This window comes from Lepidochelys olivacea (genome assembly GCF_965140295.1).
Source record: "Lepidochelys olivacea isolate rLepOli2 genome assembly, chromosome: 10".
Taxonomy (NCBI): Eukaryota; Metazoa; Chordata; order Testudines; family Cheloniidae; genus Lepidochelys; species Lepidochelys olivacea.
Genome location: NC_140420.1, coordinates 43,912,290 through 43,933,718, shown reverse-complemented (window position 1 = coordinate 43,933,718; position 21,429 = coordinate 43,912,290). Strand labels below are relative to the sequence as shown.

General features: G+C 51.5%; 1 protein-coding gene across 1 annotated transcript in view; it reads right to left on the bottom strand.

Annotated features, from left to right (window-relative positions):
- The window catches only part of GRAMD2A (GRAM domain containing 2A), an 82,954-nt gene extending 62,113 nt beyond the window's left edge, over positions 1 to 20,841 (bottom strand). The window contains exon 1 of the mRNA XM_084640916.1: positions 20,757 to 20,841. The gene's annotated coding sequence lies outside the window, so the exon portion shown is untranslated. The remainder of the gene's footprint in view (positions 1 to 20,756) is intronic.
- Between the last annotated feature and the right edge of the window lie 588 nt (positions 20,842 to 21,429).

Sequence of the window (21,429 nt, the reverse complement as noted above, 5' to 3'; positions counted from 1 at the left end):
GGTTTGCAACTGAACGAGAGGTGCAGTAACAGCTCAGTGCTACACCCAGTGGGTGCTCCCCACTCCCTCATTCAGGGTACACAACTTGCACTTGTGTCATTTCTATCACGCCAGCATCTAACAAACACGACCTTCTACACGCACGCAGGAGAAGACACGACAGTGTGAGCACCCTGGGGTGGACTTTGCATCTGTACCTGCTTTTAGAGCAGGGGTGGGCAAACTATGGGCCGGGGGCCGCATCTGGCCCTTCAGATGTTTTAATCCAGCCCTCAAGCTCCTGCCGGGGAGTGGGGTCTGAGGCTTGCACTGTTCCAGCGCTCCAGCCAGGGAGGGGGATGGGGGCTTGCCCCGCTTTGCATGTGCCATAGCTCTGCGTGGCTCCCAAAAGCAGCAACATGTCCTCCCTCTGGCTCCTACGCGCAGAGACAGCCAAGGGCAGGGATTTCCCTAGACCCCACCCTGAATTTCCCCAACACTCTCCCCAGTTTTGTGAACTAGTTACATGCAGTGTTGCCAATTTAGTGATTGGAAATTTGAATTGAAATTGAAACATTAATACACACTTTAAAAGCATATACATGAAATAAAATACATGTATCTGAAAAAGTATAATAGATTTGAAAAGTATGAACATAGACTAGCTTCCTTGTACAGCTGTTGTTTTTTAAGAAAATGTCAGTGCCTTCATTTCAGTGATGTTGGCCAACCTAATAATTTCAAATTATGATTCATAAGCAAACTCTAAATGAGCTCTCCCTGACAGCCAATGATGAGCTGGGGGGAAAGGCTTCAGGACCAGATTGTATTTACACTCACACCTAATATACATAGGTATCCAGCAAACAGAGTTGCGTTGCCCAAGTGATAGATTTTGCCTGGGGCTGGGTTACAAATCACTTGAATGAGGGGGGTAATGAAATGTTGCTTTTCTTATTGTATGAGTAAAGGGCAGTAGAACCATACTTAGTCTGTGCTGATTGAGGGCATCAAGAGAGAGGGTGGGGACAGGTGTTTTGCTTGATGGTCTGCACTGCCCCTCTCCACTGTTTAAAGACAGAGCTGATTAGGCTCCACAGTCTTTTGTTTTGTTAAGTGACCACTAGAGCTGAAATCATGGATAATCAGGTCTAAGTGCTTAGACCTGCTGTGGGACAGTGTTTCTGTGGAAAAGACAGCCCAGCCTACACTAGCAGCAAGGTTCCCCCACTGAAATCTCAGCTGAAAATCACTGAGAGCTGGGTGGAACCTCAAGAGAGCAACTCACAGAGGTCACAGTGGCAGCAGCAGGTGATGGTGCAGGGCCATTGGCAACAGAGCGATGGAGTGAATGGTGGCACAACGAACAACAGTGGCCAGAGCGAACAGTGAGCAGCTGGAGGAACGAGCAAGGTGCCTTCTTGTCCCCCACCTGGGAGGTGAACTCATGTGAAGGCACCACTGAACTCTAAGACTCCACTGACCAAGGACAACACCAGTGAAGTGGGGTGCGGTGGAGGGAAAAGTGATGGGCATGTTAAATAAACATTTGTTTGTTGGACTATATTTTAGTGACTTTGCTCCAGAATGCTAGATTTGTGACTGGGAATGGAAACCGATGAAGTGAGCTGTAGCTCACGAAAGCTTATGCTCAAATAAATTGGTTAGTCTCTAAGGTGCCACAAGTACTCCTTTTCTTTTTGCGAATACAGACTAACACGGCTGTTACTCTGAAACCTTATATAAATATGTTTCCTAGTAGTCCAAGAGTTTTAAAATGCATTATTTGCCAAGGTTGTTATCTCACATCATTGTTATCTTGAGAGGTCATTATGTTGGGGGAGTTTCTGTACTAAACATTTTTATTATAATTAATTTTTTTGTAAGAGTGGCCATACTGGGTCAGACCAATGGTCCATATAGCCCAGTATCCTGTCTTTCGACAGTGGTCAAGGCAAGGTGCTTCAGAGGGAATGAACACAACAGGTGATCCATCCCCTGTTGCCCATTCCCGGCTTCTGGCAAACAGGCTAGGGACACTCAGAGCATGGTGTTGCATCCCTCCCCATCCTGGCTAATAGCCACTGATGGACCTATTCTCCAGGAATGTATTTAGTTCTTTTATTCCTGTTATAGTTTTGGTCTTCACAGCATCCCCTGGCAAAGAGTTCCATGTTGTGTGAAGAAGTACTTCCTTTTGTTTTGTTTTTTAAACCTGCTGCCTATTAATTTCATTGGGTGACTGCTAGTTCTTGTGTTATGTGAAGGATTAAATAACCTTTCCTTATTCACTTTCTTCACACCAGTCAAGATTTTATAGACCTCTATCATATCCCCCCTTAGTCGCCTCTTTCCTAAGCTGAAAATTCCCAGTCATTTTAATCTCTCCTCCTGTTTCATACCCCTAAGCATTTTAGTTGCCCATCTCTGTACCTTTTCCAAGTCCAATATATCTTTTTTGAGATGGGGCGACCACATCTGCACGCGGTATTCAAGATGTGAGCGTACCATGGATTTATATAGAAGCAATATGATATTTTCTGTCTTATTATCTATCCCTTTCTTAATGATTCCCAACATTCTGTTTGCTTTTTTGGCTGCCGCTGCACATTGTGGATGGTTCCCTGAAAATATCCACTCAATGACTCCAACTTCTCTTTCTTGAGTGTTAACAGCTAAATTTAGACCCCATCATTTTATATGAATAGTTGAGATTGTTTTCCAATGTACACTACTTTGCATTTATCAACATTGAATTTCATCTGCCATTTTGTTGCCCAGTCACCCAGTTTTGTGAGATCCCTTTGCAACTCTTCACAGTCTGCATTGGACTTAACTATCTTGAATAGTTTTGTATCATCTGCAAATCTTGCCACCTCACTGTTTACCCATTTTTCCAGATCATTCATGAATATGCTGAACATTAATGGTCCCAGTACCGACCCCTCAGGGATACCACTATTTATCTCTCTCCAATCTGAAGACTGATAATTTATTCCTACCCTTTGTTTCCCATCTTTTAACCAGTCACTAATCCAGGAGAGAACCTTTCCTCTTATCCCATGATGGCTTACTTTTCAAAAGTAAATTTAAATTAAATAAAAAAATTTTTAAAAATTATATTTCTTTTAGAAATCTAGAACGCGTTATGTGTTTTGGTGTAATTTGCATTATCCTTATGTTAAATTTGCATTATCCTAACAAAACATTTAATTTATTCATATCCCTTTTATACGTTGCAGGTCAAAGTGAAAATGAAAAGACAAAAAACAATGCAACAATTTTTCCACTCAAAGGCCTCAAAAACCAACCAAGTTGAAGAACACGTCAAAATCCAAGAATATATCAACATGTCATCTGAAGGTTCAAGTGGTGCATCTACATCCAACCAGCCCGAAGCACAAATATAGCTACTTACTGAAGAAACAGTGTCTCCAAAACCTAAAGGCAGTTCCCAATATTTGTTGGTCAAAGTGTTCCCATTTATTGAAGTTATAAAAGATGGCTACTGGTGTACCTCTTGAAAAAAAGCTTTCCAATGCTATAACTGGTAAAAGCGGAGGAGCTTGGTTTGTCAGACCAATCAGCAAAGCCAATACTGAAACTATGGGAAAGGCTGCAAAACACCACACCTCTGGAGTGCGTCAGCATGCAGAAAGCCTTATAAGCCCACTTTCAAAGCCAATTTTAGAAGTACTTAATGAGGCTGTTAAGAATGCTGGAGACACAACACAGTTCATGCAAACAAACATGGCTGTGGCATCGTACTTTCTATTTAAGCAAGAGATACCACACACTACAGACTGGAGGTCAATGTTAAGTGCATTGTCACTTGTTCATGCTGAAGTTGAACACTGGTTCTGAACAAGACCAGCAAATGCTCACTACCTTTCTGACTGGCTAGATGTATGTGGTGCAACAAAAAGACTCACCAGCTGAAAAAGTGAAGAACTCTCACCACATTCAAAAAAATTTGCATACACGGCTGATGAATGCATCAATGCAAATGGGCATCAAGTATTAAGTCATTGTGTACATTATCTTGATGTCAGTGGTAGGCCAGTAGATGCATTTCTAGATGTTCAAATTATAGAAGACACATTGGCTGCATTTCTGACAACCCACATCTTAGAAGAGTTAAATGCTTTTCAGTTGGACCCCAGACAGACGGCTGCTTGTGCATTTGATGAAGCTGCAAACTTCTCTGGAAGACATGGTGGAGTACAAGCTTTGTTCAGAGAAAAGTATAACTCTAATATCTCTCCTATACACACTGCAGAGGCCATCTACTCCAACTACCACTAGTACAAGTTGCAGACGCTTTAAAAAACATTTTAAAAAGCTGTAAATTTAATGTCTTCATTATATTTTTTCAGCAAGAGTCCAAAAAGACTGAATATCTTGGAAAATACAGAAGACACACTGGAACTGAAGTTCAAATTAGTCCAACCTGGGAAAACCTGCTCGCACTCTCATGAGCAATCCTTGGCTGTTGTCTTAAAATTACTCCAGCCATTATTACTGGCTTTTGAAAGTATCTACTAAGATGGGATGGATCTAAGTAGTGAGGCTGGTAGATTACTTTTGCTACTACTTCAGAGAAAATTATTGCTATTCTCTCTCTCGTAAGTCTACCATTGAAACCACTTGGGTTATTAAACAATGTCATCCAGGCATCCGCTACAACAGTAGTAGATCTTTGTCTAGCAATAGAAGCTACATTTGGATCAGTCAGAGAGCTATCCATTGAAAAAGTACTGGAAGAAGCAAATACTTCAGTCCAGAAGTTGACTAATGAAGGATTCAATATAAATGCCTTAAGTGAAGAGGACAAGAAGTGTTTGTTAAGGCAACTGAAAAAATACACAGACTTGATTCTTAAAAATCTACAACAGTGACTTCTAGATTCTACTCAGCCTCTGTGTAGCTTTTACAGATCCCTGTCCTATAAAACACCAACAGCTGAGCGGAGTGAGACACTACCAGCAATGGGGCTGCCATGGGATCAGGACAGAATAGAAAATTCGAACACAGAGCAGAATATCCTACGACGAATGAATGAAGATTTCACTACTACTTTTTTTTATTGTCACTATTGGCTCGACCTGATCTTTGTGCTATGTTTCCTGGACTGAAAGAAGTAGGAATTCATCTCTTGCTACTCCCAGTCACAACAGCTACAGTTGAGCGTTCTTTTTCCTCATTGAACAGAATTTTGTGTTCTGAAAGAAGTCGCCTTCTGCCTGATCATGTGAATGAACTAATGAGCATATCAATTGAAGGAATGGAAGCACTGGACACATGAGAAGCCATCAAAGATGAATTCATTGCATTCAAGAAGTTCATTAACAGAGTTGTGCAAAATTATAACAAGAAACCAAGAAGGATGTAGATGCAGTGCTTCATAGAAGGCTTGAGTAGCCAACTTTAATTTAAAAAGAAGAGGAGGACTTGTGGCACCTTAGAGACTAACAAATTTATTTGAGCATAAGCTTTTGTGAGCTACAGCTCACTTCATCGGATGCATGCAGTGGAAAATACAGTGGGGAGATTTTATATACACAGAGAACATGAAACAATGGGTGTTTCCATACACACTGTACCGAGAGTGATCAGGGAAGGTGAACTATTACGAGCAGGAGAGAAAAAAACCTTTTGTAGTGATAATCAAGGTGGGCCATTTCCAGCAGTTGACAAGAACGTGTGAGGAACAGTGGGGGGGGGGGAGAGGGAAGGGGGAATAAACATGGGGAAATAGTTTTACTTTGTGTAATGACACATCCACTCCCAGACTTTATTCAAGCCTAAGTTAGTTTTACTTTGTGTAAAGTTAGGCTTGAATAAAAAGACTGTGTATATAAAATCTTCCCACTGTATTTTCAACTGAATGCATCTGATGAAGTGAGCTGTAGCTCATGAAAGCTTATGCTCAAATAAATGTGTTAGTCTCTATGGTGCCACAAGTACTCCTTTTCTTTTTACAAATACAGACTAACACGGCTGCTACTCTGAAACCAAATTTAATTTGTGTGATGATTTTAAAACATGAATTCAATCTAACAGAATGGTCATGAAACATTTTTCAGTTTTTACTATGGTGCCAAACAGCCCACTCTCACCCCTCATCGGTCCTGACCCCCCTTCCCCCACATTTCAACTCCTGAGGAAAACACTGCCCAAGGAGCTCCGCATGATGCCCCCACCCAAGTGCCACCCCCGCATCTCCTATTAGCCAGGAACCATGGCCAATGGGAGCTGCAGGGGCAGTGCCTGCAGACGGGGCAGTGCACAGAGCCGCCTGGCCGCACCTCTGCGTAGGAGCCAGAGGTGGGGACATGCTGCTGCTTCCAGGAGCTCCTTGAGGTAAGCACCGCCCAGAGCCTGCACCCCTGATCCCTTTCCGCACCCCAACCCCCTGTCCCAGCCCTGATCCCCCTCCCACCCTCCAAACCTCTTGGTCCCAGCCCTCCTGCACCTCCAACCCCTTATCCTCAGCCCCACCCCAAAGCCCTCACCCCCAGCTGGAGCCCTCACACACACACCCCTGTACTCTAACCCCCAATTCCATGAGCATTCATGGCCCACTATACAATTTCCATATCCAGATGTGGCCCTCGGGCCAAAAACTTTGCCCACCCATTTTAGAGGCTACCTAGAATCTTGATCCTATGTCCCGTCTCTCACCAACTCCAATAAAAATATAACCGGAGAAGCACCTTGCAGCCAGTGCTGCATTTTCAGCAACACACTGGGCTTGTTTTTAAATAATTTTTGTTACTACGGACACTTAACACCCTCTTACTACCATCTCTGCAGCAGCCACTCTAGTTGCTGAGCCCCTCAGCATCTCACACACTACAGACAAGCTTACAAGTGCCACAGATTGATGGTTCTTGTCTAGTTGCCCCATACAGCCATGTTCTTTTGGAGCATCTCTTACAGGGGGGTAAGATGAGTCACATGCCACTGCCAATGACGTGCCCTGGTTCTCCAGAGTTTAAACTCACTGGTTTTTCTCTAGCCCAAAAGTTTCAGATGGCAGCAGAGCCAGTTACAAAAGAACCATTCTTGGAATCAGGATGCTGGGGATTGGAAGCGGAGTGTTCCTTGTAGACCAGTGTCTACTGCCTAGTAACCTTGGCCGGCTCTCTCTAAACGGCTCACATTCTCTTGCACTCTCACAAGAAAGGAAGTTGATTTTTTTAATCTTACTTGTCTCTCCCACGGGCTAGAGCGCTCCATGTACTTCCCTCTCCTGGCTTTAAGGAGCTCGGCTGCTACCTCCACAGACCACAACCAGCCTTCCATGGACTGGCTGCAGCTGGAGCAGACACGCTAGAATTGAAACGTTTTCTTTAAGCCAGCCTGATAGACCGAATTCTGTAGGTGGGTGCTGCTGCTGAATGCCTCCTCCCGGGACCGGAGCACAATCAGCTGCTGAGATGAAGCGCAAGGCGAAAACGTCTTAAATAGACAGAGCCTTAAAGGCTTTCCAGCTCAAAGCCAACACCTGGAATTGCAGCCTGGGCAGAGTCTATGGCACAGACCACATGACCGCCACGAGCAGAGTAAGTTCCAATAGCCTGGAGCCCGGTGGTGAGCAGAGCCCTCCAGACAGCAAGAGGGGAAGGAAGCATCTATGGCTACTGCCAAGAACCAAGGAGCAGCTGGATAGTCACAGTGTCCCCATCTCAACCTGCAGACGTCGCTAACAATCAATGGATGTGCCCTCGACAGAGGGAGCAGGTCTCACTATCGCCAGCAGGGGGCAGCCATCGGCCTGCTTGATACAGCTCAGTACTACATCGGTCCCTTCTGCAGACCGAGGAAGCCCAAGTCTTAACTCTCTCCCATGTGGCAGCCCCCACCCTTCCCCTAGGTGCCTCATTGTCACTTCCCTTCTCCAGCCAGGAAACACCCCTTCCCCTGCCACGGATGCAGCTCACGGACACAGTCAGCGGCCAGTAAGTGCCACGAGAGATGGGGATGGAGGGCCGGGTCGGAGGGGGGGGGGGAACGGACGGACACAGAGCCCCGATTCCTGAATGCCAGGAAGCACATCTCTGAAGGCAGCGAGAGGAAGGAAGCCGCACACTGCAAAGGACGAAATGCTGAGAGAGGACTGATTGCAAACTCCTTGGAGCAGGGCCCTTTCCCAGCACAGTGGGGTCCCAATCCTGACCAGGGCTCTGGGCCCTGCTCTAATACAGGCCATCCTCAACTAGTAACGTGTCCTGCAAGCCCCTAATCTCCGTCTGGTGGGAGAGCGCAGCCTGAGTTAACCTTTGCACACCTCAGCCCAGTCACTCAAAGCAAGGCCGGGCCAGGCGGTTTCAGGAAGTTATCCCAGTCCAGGGGAACTGGGGCTACAGAGTGGGCATATCCACAGGTAGAGCCTTCAATCTGGAGGAGCTCTGCCATCGGGCATGGCGGGTTTCATACAAGGCAGGTAACCGATTCCCAGGCAGTCAGTGATGTGCGGGGGGAGCAGGCAGAGAAGCAGTTGCTCTCGCTGCCAGACTGGGTCTTGCATGCCAGCAACAGGATCCCATGCTCGACTCTTTCACTGATGAGGCCCTTTTAGCTCCTGGACAAGTTCAAGAGTCATTTGAGAGTCCCAGGGGCCAGTAACTAGGGTGCTGACCCCCAGGAGATCAGCAGCCCCCTCCAGCAGCAACTTGTGCTGCCTTTGCCTAGAGCGATCACCACTGGGCTCGTGAACAAAGCTCGGTTAGAAGCATGAGGTGGCCCTCGCCAAGAGGCAATGACCGGGATTCAGCCAGGAAGGAGTGACCAAGCATGTTACATGCAACTTGTCCCCCACCCCAGGAGCCCACCCAGCAATAGGGCACTACCATCTCTCTCCATTCGGACAATGGGGCCATCATTGGGCACCTCCCAGAAGAATCAGCCATGAACCCGCAAGAGGACAGGGGTCAGAATTTCACTTCCCACTTTCCTCAGGGCCATTAAGGCTTTAAACAAAAAGTTCCCTGCTCCTCAGCTTTCCTGTTGTGGCTGTGGAGCGCCAGGCCGAAGAGGTGATGGAGTTCAGAAGAGGGGCCAGGTTTGCGGTCCCTTAGCTTCTTGGGTGCTAAACGCCAAGTTCCAAGGCCTTGGCCCTGGAGCCAGGAATGCCCCATCTCTGGCTCTCACTAGCTTCTGGCTTTGAAATTTGAAAAAAGGAATGTCAGGGGAGGGTCGCCCCGCTCCCTCTGAGGAACCTCGGCCCAATTCTACAGGGGGTTTTGGAGACCATCCTCCACAACATACCAGTAAGGAAATCAAGACACACAATCAGGAGGGGACGTCTCCAAGGCCACACAGCCAGTCCGTGATGGAGCAAAGGAAGAGAGTGAGACTCCCAGTTCCTGCTCTAACTGCTCAGCCACACCTTGCAATAAGGTGGGAGAATCCTACATGGGGGTGGGGGAGGAGGGGAGGGATGGACACCCCAAGCACTGCACAGGGGCAGCAACTGAGTTAACCAGCTTCCCAGAATTTCCACGGTCTGCCAGGAGGCAAAGACGCTGATGAATTGCCGAGTCACTTATGCCTTCGGGGGCAGGGTTGCAAATTTCCAAAGATCTGTTTCAGCACTTCTGCAGCAGCTAAGAATTCATTATGGCCCCAGGCCACCTCTGTAACTAATTGTCATTTCCAGGTGATTACTGCATCCATCCTGCCAGGACAGTAACATGCCTGGAGATACAGCACTAAAGCTATGGGGCCTCTGGGCCAGGAATCGATCAACGCGCCCCCTAGCTTATGCTCCACATGTCTTTGCCACGGCAGTAAAGTAAGGCAATGAGAGGGGCAGCCAACACTTTACTGGGGCAGGAGGACTTCTCGGTTCACATGAGTTCAGAGACCACAACCCCACCCAGCCTCCATAGTCCTTCAGGAAGAGGAATGGAAGCAAGGGGGGGGTCCCTTGCCACCTGTCTGACAGCCAAGGGGGCAGTATCAAAGGGAGAACCTGCATCCTGGTGTTAAAAGCACAGCGAGCCTCCAGAGCTGCTCTCAGGCACCCCTACGCTCTGCCTCCCTCTGTGCACTGGTCCCTCTCCGGCTGCCGCTGAGCGCAGCCTGGCGTGTTTGTCTCGTTAGGAGACCAGACTGGCTCTGGGTTTACTATTTGTAATTCTGCAAACAAGAGTCTAACAAAGCAGCTGCCACGTTCACAGCAAGCAGCAGCTGAGCCAACTATTCCCCTGACATTTTGCCAGCAACGGAGCTTTCCTCTTAGATCTTAGTGTGTATGTTCAAGGGGCATCACGATCCAGAGAGAGGGCACTGCTCAGCAGCCATGTCCTCTAGTCCCAGCTCTGCTTCTGACCTGCTGCGTGGCACTGGGCAAGTCCCCGCCCCATACTGTGCTTCAGTTTCCCCTCCCACCCTTTGCCTGCCTTGGCTTTTTCGATTGCAAGCTCTCCGGGGCAGAGACAGTCTCTTGCAATGTGACCACAGTGGAGCCCTGTTCTCACTTAGGCCCTCTGGGTGCTACTGTAACACATGACTGGCCCAGCCCTCAGCTTTGAGCCCCCTCCTCCCTGTCACACGTGACAGTCGATTTGGCAGGAAGATCTGGCCAACGGGGGTAACAAGCACCAAACACATGGGTAGAGAGGCGCAGACTGCCTTCAGCCGAGCGCCACGTGCCTGGGTAGCAGGAGCACCCAGAGGGCCCGGTGGCAGCTGTCCTCACCCACACCCACGGCTCTCTCCTCCCTCAGCACAACCAGTGGCAGCAGCCAGGAATTTGCTTTAATCCTGAATACACCCAGCCACATGCCCACGTGGTGTAAGGGCTTGCTGGCCCCACTGGAGTTACACCACTAACTCAGCTGGCCCATCCTCTGCAGCATTCCCCCCTCTTCAGGATCCAGGGTACCACAGCCACCGGAAACACAGCGTCAGGGAAACCTACAAGGGACCCTTTGCTCCCAAACACTCACGTCCAGGGCGGCAGGAAAAAACCCTTACAGCTGGGGTTCCACTCGAATATGACAACATGTAAAAGGCAGGACCTCAGATCCCTTCTCCTCCCACCTCCCTTTATACAGGCACCGTTTCCAATAAGGCTGGGCCTGAGTTGGCCGTTTGCAGGGGAAAACTCAGCCAGGGACTCCAGGCATTGCTGGAAAGAGGCGCTCCACTTCTGTATACAACACCTGCCAAGCCACTCTAGATCCCACGTGGTAGCTGACATGGAGCAAGACGAGGCCATGCCACAGAAGGGTCACGGTCCCTCCTCAGCTGGGCAGGATTCGTGCCTGGGCTTGGAGATGCCTCCAAGGCAGGACAAGTGGAATACATTGGAGTAGGACAGTTGCATTAAGGCTCTGTCTTCTCCCTGTCCCCATCCAGAAGCACATTACCCCCAAGAGAGGAGGCACAGATCTCCAAACCAATTGCATGTAGCTATTCACTGCTTGGACAAGCCAGGTCACTGCGGGGGGCACTCCACTCGGAGGATATACTTACAATATGAAGAAAGACAAGGGGGGTGAGGGAATATCTTGAGCTCTGCATGGCTCAAAAGCTTGTCTCTCTACCGCAACAGATGTTGCTCCAACAAAAGATATTCTCTTACCCCCCTTGTCTTCCTCCATATCCTGGACTGACATGGCTACATCAACACTGCATACAAAGATATGCAGGAAGGCTTTCCCAACCTGAGAATTAAGCATACCACCATCTGATGCCATCAGTCCCCAAGTCCAGTCAGAACTGAGTGCCATGTATTCCTAGAACACTGAAGAGGGAAGGATGAGGCTTAAACTAAGCCCCACATTTCCCAAGAACTGAAATATCATCCAGATTAGTAGGGCAACAGCTGTTCGCCTCGTACTTCGGAACCCATCAGCATGTCGCTCTCACGGTCAACAGAGCCCAGCAGCCCGCGAAGCAGAGCACCATCACTGCCCCAAGTCTGCTCAGCCAATTCTACCCCGAGGCTCTTGACTGACCAAGACCAGGCAAGTAGCCAGGGAATTTATGTCAGTCGGCTCTCACTCAAATTCCAGTTCTGCTGTCAAGTTCCTGCTTGCATAGGGGGCTCCTACCATCCCAGGGCAGGGATGTGGCCACCTCAGCAGAAGTAGTATCTTACACAAAGATACTTCTCCTCTCTTCCGCACCCACGCCCATGTTCAGTCCAGGGCTAGTCACACTGTTAACTAGGCTTGGAAGGATTCGATTTTTTAATCGGTAAGTGTCAATTTCACCATACACACACAAACCAATAGGAAAATATTTGCATCAATAATCAAAATGTACAGCTAGGAAAAGAAAGAAAAACGCTGTTTGAGAAGCTGTTAATGTTTGACTGAAGGCTCTTTACTTTGTGTATTTTGACATGGGATGTTGACAATTTGTGTGTTAACCAGGAGAACACTTCAAATGTCATTACATCGTTATCGCCTCACCGCCCCTTCGTTTCCTGCAACTGTGAAAATTTAAAATTAATAAAAATAGGAAAAATGCCTAAAGCCCAGAATTTTGTGCAACTGTGTAAATTTAAAATCGATAAACAAACAGTCTCTGGATATCGAAGTATGAAAAGATCAAAATCCTATTCTGCCACGCATAGTATTAACAGTGAATATAATGAATACCTGAGATCTACCTCTGTATTAGTCATACTCCAGATTAGTGATCGTGACAGAATTTCGCTCATCCCCTCTAGGTACAATTGAGAACTATACTTTGAGTATAGTCTTTCAACCAGTTGTGCATCCACCTTATAGAAATTTTATTTAGACTACATACATTTCCCTAGTTTGCTTAGGAGAATGTCGTGCAGAACTGAGTCAAAAGCCTTACCAAAAATCAAGGTATATCACATCTACTTCTTCCCCGCTACCCAGCAGGTCAGCAATCCTATCAAAGGAGGAAATTCAGTTACTTTGGCATGATTTGTTCTTGACAAATCCATGCTGACTATTCCTTATAACCCTATTATCCTCCAGGTGCTCACAAACTGATTGTTTGATAAGTTGCTCTAGTATCTTTCCAGGAACTGAAGTTAGTACCTATCTTTAAAAAGTCAGCATATGTTTTCTCTTCTCCAGGCTTCTGGGAGCTCTCCCATCCTCCAGTAGTTCTCAAAGATAATTGCTAAGGACTGCAAGGTTGCTTCAGCTAGTTCCTCATGACTAGAGAGAAACATGCCATAAAAACACGCTGCAGCCAGGGCAGAACACACACAGCGTGAGGAGTAACCCAAGGGCGGGCCTATCACAACGCACAACCTGCTGGCTGCAGGGACCCCAGTGCCGCTGACAGCACGCAACAGGAAGCCCTTATCAGGCTCATTAGCATGAGGTGGGAATGCATGGGGAGGATGGAAAACTCACAGCTACGTGAACTCTTGCACCACTGGCCACACACTCTGCCCTGAGAGCCAACCCACATTAAGCCAGAGGCCAGGCAGGAGTTGCCTGCCATGCTCACCCAGCCCAGGCAACAGTAACACAAACGCTCATGAAAGTAGGGCTCAGCAAAGGCGGTTTAGGGGGGTATTTATCCCCACTGCTGTTCAGGAGGCTCAACTCCTAGCTCTCCTGGGGCACATCCTGATCAAAGACCCATCCTGCCACTAAACACCCCACACTGATGGAGACAAGGCATCACAGTGGCGATTGCACCATGCATCCTTCAACAGACATGTCGTGCTCTAGACCTGCAGGGGGACTGGCAATCCTGAGGCTCACACACGATGGGAGCATCAGGACAGCCAGACAGGTACAGAGGATGCCAGGAGCCAGTGCAGGTAGAAAGCCAGATTCCTGCCATTTGGAGGAAGTGGCCATCCCAGGTGGGAAGCCCACGGACTGAGCAGAAGAAAATCAAGAGTGAGCACTGGGAAAGAGCATGGCCCATTGTGAAGCTGGGACATTTGTCTCAGGCTGTTTGCAGCCACCACAGATACTAGATCTCTGGACCCCATGAAAGCCCTAGCACCAGGAGACGGGTCAAAAGCGGGGCTCCCTTCTCCCACTGCCCAAATGGAGATTTTATTATATGTGTTAAACACACTGGCATGCGGCTCTGAGGCAGAAGCATCCTGGGGACAGTTTGGGAGGCAGTTTCCTCATGGCTTGTCCCACAAAAACAGCAGAGCCAGTGTCCCCGGGTCATCCATGTACCACTGGAGGTCAGGAAGCTCCTAGCTCTCCTGAAGCACTGGGACAGTGCATCAGCCTTTGCTCCAGCCAGTCTCACAGTCACTGCACTGTGGCGCCTGCCAGGAGCCAGCGTTCCTGTGGAAAGCCACGCACACACTGCCCACTCCTCACACCAGTACACCTGGTCACATAGCCTCCCCAGCCCAAGGACAGGCTGATTCTGGGTGATCACCATGCAGAAGATAAGGTGTATTCCAGTACAGAGGGTTTGCACAATGTAAAGGCTGCCCATTTATCCTCTGGGGAGAGGGGAAGGCTATGGGTGAGGACGCTGGAGAGGAATTGCCACAGCTTCTGCACTGCCCCCAAGTGGGCCACTGAAGGGTGGTACTACAAGGTTTGGGATTGGGCTGAGCTGCTGACCCTCAAACTCTGTGTAAGCACCCCACAGGCAGCAGCTGTGGCTGGATTCCCAGTGAAGGCCAGGTGAACTCAGGCTCATGAAAGCAGAGCAAGTTTCACCCAGCACGATTTCCATGCTCAGTTTGTCATTTGCCACCAGCTCTTCCCACACCTCATGTCGTGTCCTGCGCAGGCGCTGTTCTAAATTCTCCACCTCGTTGCTCTGCTCAAATGGACCCCCCCCAATCCGATTTCCACACCATAAAAACCCAGCCAAAGGGGGCTACAGCATCCAAAACACAGCTCCCCCACACACACACACACCAGGGCAAGAGTAAATCAATCAAATGCAGTTCCCCACTGTAACCTCTGCCCTGATTGCCTGAAACAGCACTAGGTGCTCAGAAAACTAGGTTACAGGACCAGGTTGCATGGTGCTCAGATGCGCCAGGCCTTCAGTCTAACCAGCTGACAAAGGCGCAGTGCCAAAGAGGAGCATAATTAGGAGTGCAGTGTCCGTGTTTCTCTTCCAAGAAACAACAGCGGAGCATGCTGACCTGGAGTCAGGAAAGCAAAACCTCAATTCTGAAATCAGGTCCTTTCCCTTTGGCAAAGGGTCTCAAGTCCCCTGTCTGGTCCCCATGCAGTGTCCTCACTCGCCAGCCAAACAAAACGCCAACCCTACTTTCTCCCCCTTTACTTAACAAGTGTCCCCAGGCATCCATATAACAGCCTAGAAATAGGAAACAAAACGTAAATGTCTAAGCTCCGTCACATGCTCATTGCGCCACGTCTAGCCAGATTGCTGCTACAATCACCAGGGAGTGGGGACGTGAGAATCACCAACAGTAAGGGTTAGACATTTCTATGACAATCACCAAGATGTGAACACTCAGCTTGGGGCTGGGTTAAGGAAGTTACATTTCAGGAAGGAAGATCCCAAGAACAAGAGAATGCTCAGGAGTTGTTCAGCCCAGTGTTTCAGAGATAGCTCTCTGGTTATGGGCTGAGCCCACTGCCCTGTTTCTTTAAATCACAAGAATCCAGCAGACGCCCTGGATTAGGGACTGGTTGAGTCAGGCAGCTCTAGCTGGTTGGCCACAGTCTCAAGAAGGTCAGTAACAATCACAAGTAATTATCATCTGCTGGCTGTTTGGTAGCCTGCATGCTGTGGGTCCGGTTCCTAGTGGCCACGTGTCCATACTGGCAATCTAAGCAGCAAGACCAAGGACACACAAACAATACAGAATGAAGCCGTCTCTTCCCTGTGTTCCCTGTGAACAGGGTGAGGCACAGTGGGCTCTCATCTTCCCTGCTAGCCATGTTCTAAGTGTCAGGCAGTAGGATTAAAGGCACTGAAAAAGGTGAAGTCTAGATAGCTAGGAAAGATGCCACGTGTTTGGAAGAAGTGAAGCCAGGCAGTCAGAGCGCATCTCAGAAATCCAACCCCAATGCAGCAGCACCAGCATCCCTATATATATATATATATATATATATATACATATACATATATATCTACCAACGCAAATAAACATTCCCAATCCAAGAGACTGCTCAGCCTGCTGAAAGAATTAACATGCACCAGGGCGGGGGGAGGGCGTTATTCAGATGCTCATACTAAAAAACAAAGAATGAAATGTAATAAAGCAAAACAAACAGTGCAGATCCTGTTAGTGCTGAGATTCAAAGGCAGGCCTGGCCTTGCTTTACTGGAAACACCAACTCCGTTTCCCAACAAGAAACAGTACGGAGCTTCATTAGTTCATTAGCATATGGAGAAAGCGCCAGCAGCCTGGCGAACGATGCAGTAGCATGGCTGATGAGAGGCAATAAAATGGAGAAAAGAGAAAGTGTGGGGAAAACTTTTTGCCCCAGCTAAATAAAAGCCTGCTTTTCCCTCTGCTTTCCCAGCGTATAACCCTATGCTCCGCAACCCAGTTTACAAAGGGACCTACGAAGCTCATCAAAAACAGAGTTTCTAACACCTGCCTGGAAACATTCGCACACAAAAAGCCTGAACGTGTCAGCAGCAGAATACTGCCTGCTAATCTGCCAACGTGTCCAGCCCTGTTTAGAGTTGCAGAGCTGCGAACATGGCAGAGACAGGCTTCCGCAGTCCTGCTCTCCAGGACTAAGGCTCAACTGCTGCTCACAAAGCAAGAACTGTGTAGGGAGAAGTTAGAAGAAACCACAAGTTCTCACTGACTGCCCTCCTCCTCCTTCCCAGTAATTCATTTCTGTCTGATGCAAGCTTTGGTGCTGGCACCAAGACCTGTGTGGAATTGCTCGTGGCCATCTGCACTGGCAAGGGAAAACTCCTCATTCCCTCTCTTGCTCTCTGGATTTACAGAACCAGCTGCACCAAAACCCAGTGCTATGCAGCCCTTTCTAAGACCTGCCTGGGTTTTGTGCCCACTCTGTTATTCAAGGGGGCACCTGCATTAAAGCGGCTGGAAATCTTGAAAATAAAAGCAACAGATGGTGGACTCTCTCCACCCTATCAAGGAGTCGCAGCCATTGCCCCCACTTCAAACCTACCTATACCCACCCTAATCTCCCCCGTTTGAAAAACTGGCAAAAAAGACCAGTCTTGCAGCATACCCAGAGTGTGCCACTGAACCAAGAGGGAAGTGAATTCCAAAGTCAAAGGGCCCAACCTTACTGTAAATATTCTACTCACAATTAAACTGAGGAAGTGAGCTGTAGCTCACGAAAGCTTATACTCTAATAAATCGGTTAGTCTCTAAGGTGCCACAAGTCCTCCTTTTCTTTTTGCAATTAAACTACAGGAAACCAAGCCTGAAGTAGCCCTTAAGGCATAGGAGCAATTGCCCAGTAACCTCTGGGGTCCCTCAGTAAGAAAGGAGCAGAATCACTCAGTGACTTCATCTGCCCCCTATTAGAGTCACCATACATAGGGAAGGTAGCTAATCACTCTAAAGGAAGGGATCACCAGGAGGGGAATCACTCCTAAATACCAATCACTGCCATCTCCGAACCCCAGACTGACTGGAGTCCAGGAGACCTGAGGATCCAGGTCCTGACAGAGCTGCCTTGCCACCACTTAATTAATAACAGGGAACTCAGGACACAGCAATAGTTAGAGAGCTGGGCACCATCAAAAGGGTTCAGTGAGGAAGGATCTTTAAGAGAAGCAGGCATCTCTTCCTCCTGAAAAGAGGTGTTGACAATGAGCTCCAATAATGGTCCCAACGCTTTCCAAGTGATTTTCACCAGCCAGAAGGGACATTGACCTAGGACTTGTGGTTTACATCCCAGTTCCACAGGGCCTCCAGAACCTCAGCAAGCAACCCCTGGCTGAAACTCAAGCAGAAAAATTCATTGTTTGGCCCTCAGCCAGAGACACAACTCTGCTCTCAGACAGATAGACAACTCTGTCCTCCTCAAGCAGTCTTCATGGCAAAGCATTTGGAGAACTCCTAGCTGCAGGCAACCTTTATCTCTATTACAGCTGCAAAGAGCCTAGATTAACCAGCTTGTGAAGCCCAGAGCAGTTCTAGAGATCGGAAATCTCCAGAGGCTGTAGCAGAGGAACCCCCCTCTTCACCTCCTGCACAGCTCCGGGCTGGAACTGCAAAAGCCCTGTGTTCAGTCAGGCTTGGAGAGACACTTCTGCAACTAGCACAAGAGCCTCTTCCCTCCTGCTTCATCTGTCAGAGGTCAGCACCACCTCACTCTGGGTGAACAGGGTATTTAGCCGCTACTGTATGGATAGCGGCAGGTAAGAGAGGAAGATATGGTCCTAGCAGGCTGCGTACCGGCTTCCTCAGACTCGTTCCATTAATTTCAGAGAGCAAACCAAGAAAACAGGCCCTTCGCCTCAGCCTCAAATCAAACAGCAACAGCAAGTCAGTGGCAGGGTGTGACCTCACTTCCCTGCCCCAGCACAGCAATAACTAGGTGACACATGTGCCATGAGAGCTACAGATCCTGAGTTAACCTCACAGTATCCTCATGCGTGTGGACAGAGCGATCGGCCTTGGAGATTCCAACCTAGGAGGATCGGGGACACTCAACTACAGACTCTGCCGTAGAAGGGAGCAAACTCATACCGAGCAGGCACACTGCTAGGTATGGCAGAGTCCGTCCGCACTACAGATCAGCTACAACCGACACCACCTCACCATCCAACGCCCCCCCCCCATAAGCCAGCAGATGCCATCTGGGCTGAAGGCCCCCTACACAGTAACAAGATCCATCTCTGTCACTGCTGTAAAAGGAGCATAAATGGAAGAGTGGGTCCCTGCCAGCAAACCCCCCGGGACATGTGCCAGGAAGTCCAAGTGGAGTCTGACAGTACAAAGGGAGCATTCCTGGCATTGCCTGGAGGAAACTTCCCTTCAGTCCCCTGGCACACAACACAGCAGCCCAAATATGCTGCTCCCTGAGGCCTGGCTATACTATCTCCCCACTTCCCTCTTATCACACCCAGCCTGCGCCCTTGCCTGATCCACCCCCTCTGCTCCCCAGGGCCCACCCTAAGCCCCCTGCCGGACCCAGCCACCAGCCTGCGCCCCTGCCCGATCCACCCCCTCTGCTCCCCAGGGCCCACCCTGGGCTCCCTGCCGGACCCAGCCACCCAGCCTGCGCCCCTGCCCGATCCACCCCCTCTGCTCCCCAGGGCCCACCCTGGGCTCCCTGCCGGACCCAGCCACCCAGCCTGCGCCCCTGCCCGATCCACCCCCTCTGCTCCCCAGGGCCCACCCTGGGCTCCCTGCCGGACCCAGCCACCCAGCCTGCGCCCCTGCCCGATCCACCCCCTCTGCTCCCCAGGGCCCACCCTGGGCTCCCTGCCGGACCCAGCCACCAGCCTGCGCCCCTGCCCGATCCACCCCCTCTGCTCCCCAGGGCCCACCCTGGGCTCCCTGCCGGACCCAGCCACCAGCCTGCGCCCCTGCCCGATCCACCCCCTCTGCTCCCCAGGGCCCACCCTGGGCTCCCTGCCGGACCCAGCCACCCAGCCTGCGCCCCTGCCCCATCTACCCCCTCTGCTCCCCAGGGCCCACCCTGGGCTCCCTGCCGGACCCAGCCACCCAGCCTGCGCCCCTGCCCGATCCACCCCCTCTGCTCCCCAGGGCCCACCCTGGGCTCCCTGCCGGACCCAGCCACCCAGCCTGCGCCCCTGCCCGATCCACCCCCTCTGCTCCCCAGGGCCCACCCTGGGCTCCCTGCCGGACCCAGCCACCAGCCTGCGCCCCTGCCCGATCCACCCCCTCTGCTCCCCAGGGCCCACCCTGGGCTCCCTGCCGGACCCAGCCACCAGCCTGCGCCCCTGCCCGATCCACCCCCTCTGCTCCCCAGGGCCCACCCTGGGCTCCCTGCCGGACCCAGCCACCAGCCTGCGCCCCTGCCCGATCCACCCCCTCTGCTCCCCAGGGCCCACCCTGGGCTCCCTGCCGGACCCAGCCACCAGCCTGCGCCCCTGCCCGATCCACCCCCTCTGCTCCCCAGGGCCCACCCTGGGCTCCCTGCCGGACCCAGCCACCCAGCCTGCGCCCCTGCCCGATCCACCCCCTCTGCTCCCCAGGGCCCACCCTGGGCTCCCTGCCGGACCCAGCCACCCAGCCTGCGCCCCTGCCCCATCTACCCCCTCTGCTCCCCAGGGCCCACCCTGGGCTCCCTGCCGGACCCAGCCACCCAGCCTGCGCCCCTGCCCGATCCACCCCCTCTGCTCCCCAGGGCCCACCCTGGGCTCCCTGCCGGACCCAGCCACCAGCCTGCGCCCCTGCCCGATCCACCCCCTCTGCTCCCCAGGGCCCACCCTGGGCTCCCTGCCGGACCCAGCCACCCAGCCTGCGCCCCTGCCCCATCTACCCCCTCTGCTCCCCAGGGCCCACCCTGGGCTCCCTGCCGGACCCAGCCACCCAGCCTGCGCCCCTGCCCGATCCACCCCCTCTGCTCCCCAGGGCCCACCCTGGGCTCCCTGCCGGACCCAGCCACCAGCCTGCGCCCCTGCCCGATCCACCCCCTCTGCTCCCCAGGGCCCACCCTGGGCTCCCTGCCGGACCCAGCCACCCAGCCTGCGCCCCTGCCCCATCTACCCCCTCTGCTCCCCAGGGCCCACCCTGGGCTCCCTGCCGGACCCAGCCACCCAGCCTGCGCCCCTGCCCGATCCACCCCCTCTGCTCCCCAGTCTGTACCGCCTGCCTGGCCCCCCCACCATCCTCCTGCACAGCCTGATCCCTCCGCCCCCCAGTCCCGCCCCCTGCCCGGCCCCGGTACCTGGGCGGCGGCAGCCCCGCGCTCTGCCCCCGGCTCGGCGCCGTCACCCAGCGACTCGCTCCAGTTCCAGCGCCGGCCGCCCGCTCTCAGTTCCCACCCAGCGACCTCCCATTGGCTGCCGGGAGCCCCGCCCCTAGAGCGCTCAACTTCCTCCGGATTCGCTCATTGGCTGCTTCAGGCCTCGTCCCCAGAGCACCGCCCCGTGCTCAGGTGAGGGGCGGGGCCTGGCGGGGACATCTGACCCCCCGGTGATAGCCCTGCTCCTCTTGCCCAGACCCCCGCCCCGGGCATTTCCCGCCCCAGACACGGGCATCTTCCCCCTCCTCCTTCCTAGCCCCTCCCAGCACCTCCCCCCCTGCCTCGCGCATCTCCCCCACCCCTTGCCCAGCCCCCCTCAAGGGCATCTCTCACCCCGCCCCTCATAGCCCCCCCAGTCATCTCCCCCCTCACCTCATAGCCCCCCCTGCATCTCCCTCTCGCATCTCCCCTTGCCCAGCCCCATGCATCTTCCCCCTCCCCTGCCCTGGGCATTTCCCACCCTTCCTCTCATAGCCCTCCCCCTCCCCACAGATATCTTCCTCCTTCCCTTGCCCAGCTCCCCCTCCCCTCATAGCCCCCTCCCCTTTTCATGAGGTGTTGGCTGGCTGATCCAAGCCTGACATGGGGCCAGCCA